This window comes from Microtus ochrogaster, chromosome 6 (assembly GCF_000317375.1).
Source record: "Microtus ochrogaster isolate Prairie Vole_2 chromosome 6, MicOch1.0, whole genome shotgun sequence".
Lineage (NCBI taxonomy): Eukaryota > Metazoa > Chordata > Mammalia > Rodentia > Cricetidae > Microtus > Microtus ochrogaster.
This window is the reverse complement of record NC_022013.1, coordinates 11,121,014-11,127,161: the sequence shown is the minus strand read 5'-3', so window position 1 is coordinate 11,127,161 and position 6,148 is coordinate 11,121,014. Positions and strand designations below refer to the sequence as shown.

Sequence of the window (6,148 nt, the reverse complement as noted above, 5' to 3'; positions counted from 1 at the left end):
ATAGGAATGTTAAAACAAGCCATCAAGATAAAGTCTCAATCCTGAACATCTAAGCCCCAAATACAAGAGCACCAACATATGTAAAAGGAACATTGCTAAAGCTTAAATCACACATCAAACTCCTCACACTAATAGCAGGAGACTTCAACACTCCATTCTTTCCAATGGACAGGTCAACCAGACAGAAACTTAACAGAGAAATACGAGAACTTACAGATGTAATGACTCAAATGGACATAACAGACATCTTCAGAACATTTCACCCAAACACAAAAGAATATATGCTCTTCTCAACACTTCATGGAACCTTCTCTAAAATTGACCACATACTTAGTAAGAAAGCAAATCTCTACAGATATAAAAAAAAATTGGAATAAGCCCCTGCTTCTTATTGGATCATTGTGGTTTAAAGTTAGAATTTAACAACACTAATTGCAGAAAGCCTACATATTCATGGATATTGAACAGTGCTCAATTGAACCACTCCTGGGTCAAGGGAGAAATAAAGAAAGAAATTAAAGACTTCCTAGAATTCAATGAAAATGAAGAGCACAATGTACCCAAACCTAAGGGACACTATGAAAGCGGTGCTTAGAAGAAAGTTCATAGCATGAAGAGCCTACATAAAGAAAGTAGAGAAATCTCACACCAGCAACTTAACAGCACACCTGAAAGCTCTAGAAAAAGAAGCAGACTCACTATGGAGGAGTAGACGACAGGGAATAATCAAATTGAGGGCTGAAATCAATAAAAAGAAACAAAGAAAACAATACAAAGAATCAATGAAACAAAGAGCTGTTTCTTTGAGAAAATCAACAAGATAGACAAAACCTTATCCAAACTAATCAAAAGGCAGAGAGAGAACATCAAAAACTAACAAAATCAGAAATGAGAAGGGGGACATAACAGACACCAAGGAAATCCAGGGCATCATTAGGTCATTAGTACAAAAATCTATACTCCACAAAATTGGAAAAAGTAAAAGAAACGGACAATTTTCTGGATAGGTACCACATACCAAAATTAAATCAAGGCCACTGAACAATTTAAATTGACCTATAACTTGTAAGGAAATTTAAAACAAAACAAAACAAAACAAAACAAACAAAAACAAAAACAGGGCTGGATGGTTTCAGTACAGAAATCTACCAGAACTTCAAAGAAGAGGTAATGTGCTAACACCTACTCCTCAAAGTAGTCCACATAATAGAAAGAGAAGGAGCATTGCCAAATTCTTTTTTTTATTAAATTTTATTATTCAATTAAGGATCTCCGCCTCCCCCCCCCCCGCCCCCGCCTCCCATCTCCCTCCCCCTTCCCCGATCAAGTCCCTCTCCCTCATCAGCTTGAAGAGCAATCAGAGTTCCCTGACCTGTGGGAAGTCCAAGGACCGCCCACCTCCATCCAGGTCTAGTAAGGTGAGCATCCAAACTGCCTAGGCTCCCCCAAAACCAGTATGTGCAGTAGGATCAAAAACCCATTGCCATTGTTCTTGAGTTCTCAGTAGTCCTCATTGTCCGCTATGTAAGTTCGGGCCAAATTCTTTTTATGAGGCTAGAGTTACCCTGATAACTAAACCACACAAAGACTCAACCAAGAAAGAGAATTACAGACCAATCTCCCTTATGGACATGGATGCAAAAATATTCAATAAAACAATGGCAAACCAAATCCAAGAACACATCAAAAAACAAAAACAAAAACAAAAACAAAACATTCACCATGATCAAGTCAGCTCCCTCCCAAAGATGTAAGGATGGTTCAACATATGAAAATCTATCAGCCGGGCGGTGTGGCGCACACCTTTAATCCCAGCACTCGGGAGGCAGAGGCAGGCGGATCTCTGTGAGTTCGAGACCAGCCTGGTCTACAGAGCTAGTTCCAGGACAGGCTCCAAAACCACAGAGAAACCCTGTCTCGAAAAACGACAAAAAAAAAAAAAAAAAAAAAAAAAAAAAAAAAGAAGAACGAAAAAAAAGAAAATCTATCAATGTAGCCGGGCGGTGGTGGCGCACGTCTTTAATCCCAGCACTTGGGAGGCAGAGACAAGAGGATCTCTGAGAGTTCTAGGCCAGCCTGGTCTAGAAGAGCTAGTGCCAGCACAGGCTCCAAAGCTACAGAGAACCCTGTCTCGAAAAACAAAACAAAAAAGAAAATCTATCAATGTAATCCACCATATAAATAAACTGAAAAAAATATGATAACCTCATTAGATGCTGAAAAAGCATTTGACAGAATCCAATACCCCTTTCATGATAAAGGTCTTGGAGAGATCAGGGATACAAGGATCATATCTAAACATAATAAAAAGCAATATACAGCATGCTGACAGTCACCATCAAATTGAATGGAGATAAATTCAAAGCGATTGCACTAAAATCAGGACCAATACAAGGCTGTCCTCTCTCTCCAAATCTATTCAACATACTTCTTGAAGTTCTGGCTACACCAATAAGATAACAATGATAGATTGGAAACATGTTGATGGCCTGAGAATTTTATAAGGAATGTCATGTCAATAGTAAAAGTTTAAAAAAAAAAAAGACTTTTCCATGAACATGGTACCAAGGTAAGAAAATCATAAGAAAATATCCTACTTGTTTTTGATACAATCAAACACTACTACCTGAGAAAGTAACCCAAAGGCTACTCAAAGGAATGGAATTGGGCAGATGGATGTGTTCCATTTTGTAGAATGTGGAAAACTAAAATATGTATACCACACCACTGATACCTATTCAGGTTTTCAATGGGCAACTGCTTTCAGCTTGGAAAAGGCTGATTCAGTAATCACACTTTTGCTAGAAGTTATGGTCATCATGGGTATATCTGTACAAATAAAAACAGACAATGCTCCAGCATTTGTCTCTAAGAAAATGAATCAGTTTTTTGCTTATAATATAAAACATATTACAGGTATATCACACAATCATATAGGCAGTTGTAGAAAAATCAAATTGAACTCTAAAGGCTATGTTAAATAAACAGAAACGGATGATGTATACCCCCAGAAATAGATTTTATAATGCTTTATTAATTTTCTAAATGTTAATGAGAAAGAAACAACAACTGTGGAGAAACACTGGATAGTAGAAAAAAACAAAAGAATTAAATCAGCTGATACATTTTAAAGATGTACTGACTTCAGAATGGAAAACAGAACATGTATTACCTTGGGGAAGGAGTTTTGCTTTTGTTTCCACAGGAGAAGAAACATTAGGGATACCATCAAAATTGATAAAAATTCAATTTGAACAAGAGATATCTCTCAATTAGAAGAGCTGATAGATCACTGAATAGCATGGCCATTTAAACTAAACTAACACATAAAACTAACAAATGCTTTTCATTTGATCACTATAACTTGCACAAAGACAATCTTCTCAAAATTAGGGTTGGGGAAGGGTTTTGCTTCTGTCTTTTCAAGAGAATAAAGGTATTCAGCTAAGGAATCTGAAGACCACTGGACAAATGAGACATCTAAGGAAAAAGACAAATCATCCAGGAAAAAAAATGTGTCAAAGAAAAGAGTAAATTGAGCCGGGCGGTGGTGGCGCACGCCTTTAATCCCAGCACTCGGGAGGCAGAGGCAGGCGGATCTCTGTGAGTTCGAGACCAGCCTGGTCTACAGAGCTAGTTCCAGGACAGGCTCCAAAACCACAGAGAAACCCTGTCTCGAAAAACCAAAAAAAAAAAAAAAAAAAAAAAAAAAAAAAGAAAAAAGAAAAAAAAAAAAGAAAAGAGTAAATTGGCCTATTGGGATATCCCATTTCCAACAGGATAAAACGTTATAAATCTTCCTAAATGTTTGTTTCTGCTATTCTCTTTTTTTGGTTTGTTTGTTTTTTGTTTTTCAAGACAGGGCTTCTCTGTAGCTTTGGTGCCTGTCCTGGAACTAGCTATTGTAGACCAGACTGGCCCCGAACTCATAGAGATCCTTTTGTCTCTGCCTCCCAAATGCTGGGATTAAAGGCATGTGCTACCACTGCCTGGCGTTTCTGCTGAGCTCTACAGACATGTAATGCAAATATGTCTTTTTGTGGTCTCCGTCTAATTATAATTGAAGCTGGCTTTGGAGTTCAAGTGGGCTCTCTCCTTCTCTAAACCCAAGCAAGTTTTTTAAAGTAAAATCCAAAATCTCCATGTCATGTCAGTAGAGCCATAAATAATATGGGACAGAAGAAAAACAAATATTTAAGGACAACTTTATTGATACTAAGATCATAATTCTTTGGTTTTATAATGACTCTATAGCAGTTTTTCTTAAGGTATACATTTTATAAGGTTTACATTTCATAAGATTAATATATATTTTAAACTTTTGTCATGATATTAATGGTCATATAGAGTACTAATTCTAGAAAAAGGTTTCATCTACTTTCCTGTACATGATTTTGGGTTTGAGTCTCTATCAGTTTTCTACAATGAATCATGAGCAGGTCTAACAGTGACTTTTGAAGTCTCCAAAAGGAGGATAGGGGCCCCACCACAACGATTCCTCCAGGACTATGATAACACCACTAAGCTGAAAAACACCGTGTAAAGATCAGCTTTGGACTACAAACTGCTTAGAACAATTTCGAGGTGTCTAACTGAGATGATCCAGCCTAACAGATTACTCTAGCCAGGACTTGAGAGTAACCCTGCACTTTCCAGGTGCGCAGAGACTGGACAACAAATGAATGGTATAGTTACCTCTCCCAAGACTTGACAACCCAAATTTTTCTTTTCAGGATCCCCTAAAGAAGCCCTCTTCCCCAGATAGCAGAAAGTAAATTTAAGAAGACAAAAACCATATTCCCAAGATGTGGGGTGGGTGGCTTTTGTTCTTTCATTTTGTTACGGATATTTGTCACTATTTGGAGGATTGGTCACAAGTTGTTATTTGTAATGGTTAAAAAAAAAACAAAGAAAATTACATTCAAGGTTCTTGTTTGGAAAAGGAAAAAGGGGGATATAGATATAATAGGATAAAAGGGTAGGTTATTGAATCTACTCTGAAAAGAAATAAGATAAAAAGATAGACTATTGAGTCTACTTTTAAAAAGCAACCACAATTTTTAAATATTTTACATTGGAGTGGACTTATGTGTGTTGTATACAAATTTTGTATATTGATACAAATTTGAGATTAATTTGGTAGAACGTACTGACATATACTTCTTGTTCAAGGTATTATACCTACACAAGTCATTTAACAATGTAATACAAATTTCTATTCCTTGAAAATTATTATTACCAACTGTTTAGGATAATAAGGAAATACAGGTTAGTAGATAATTACCTATTACAACTGATTTTGTAGTCAGATTAGGTATGTTTTCAAGGTCATACAAAGATATACTTTAGATAGACAGGTCAACTTCAAACACCTCAGAGATCTACTGAATATGGCATTTAAGATATTTTAATAACATATGCTCTTTTTGTTTGTTTATTTGTTTTTTTTTATCTGTTCCTGGCAAAACCAATCTACTTCAGAGAAGATAATGGACATAGAAGAAACTCCACATGGAGTTTGCTTTCTTTGTGGCAAATCTAAGCCAGTGGTCAAGAAAATGCCCTTGGCTTGACTGCTGACAGTATGTTGTCCTAATTGGACAAGCAGGACACAAAAAAGAGCGACTGCCAGACATTGTCAAGACAAAGTGAAACAGCCCTTCAGAATATCCTGCTTCACAGAATAGTCTGTTGAATATTCTAGGCCTGTAGTCTGAAGATGGATGCACCAATATTGCAGAGGAACTTTGGGTGAATGTCCAGGCAGCCAGTTGTTTCTGTTATATTTCTTACATTTATTGGAAGTTGTTCCTTGCACTTCCTGCTTACTCAGTTAATATTATTTCCTTTTTGATTCACTGAGGGAGTTGAGGACTAGATAGTTATAGTTTTCCTTGATTACTAGATACAGAAAGCAAGTTTTATGATGGAAAATAAATTAGGTAGAAGACTTTGGATTCACCAAGATAGGATAGCTAATGGAGTATTTTCTCTGATTTTGTCAAATGTAAATGGACTAGATATCACTGATGCATTTATTACCTGTATTGTTGCGGAAGGTCCTTCCGCTCCTCTAGCCTATAGCCGCTGAGATACCCGCCCATTGGGGCGTGGTCTCTCTCCCTTTAAAAAAGCGGCCACTTCCTTC

The 6,148-nt window shown here is 36.9% G+C and overlaps 1 protein-coding gene across 2 annotated transcripts in view; it reads right to left on the bottom strand.

Moving 5' to 3' along the window:
• The window catches only part of Ptpn4 (protein tyrosine phosphatase, non-receptor type 4), a 184,202-nt gene that overhangs the window by 7,974 nt on the left and 170,080 nt on the right, over nt 1–6,148 (bottom strand). The gene's annotated exons all lie outside the window — the stretch shown is intronic.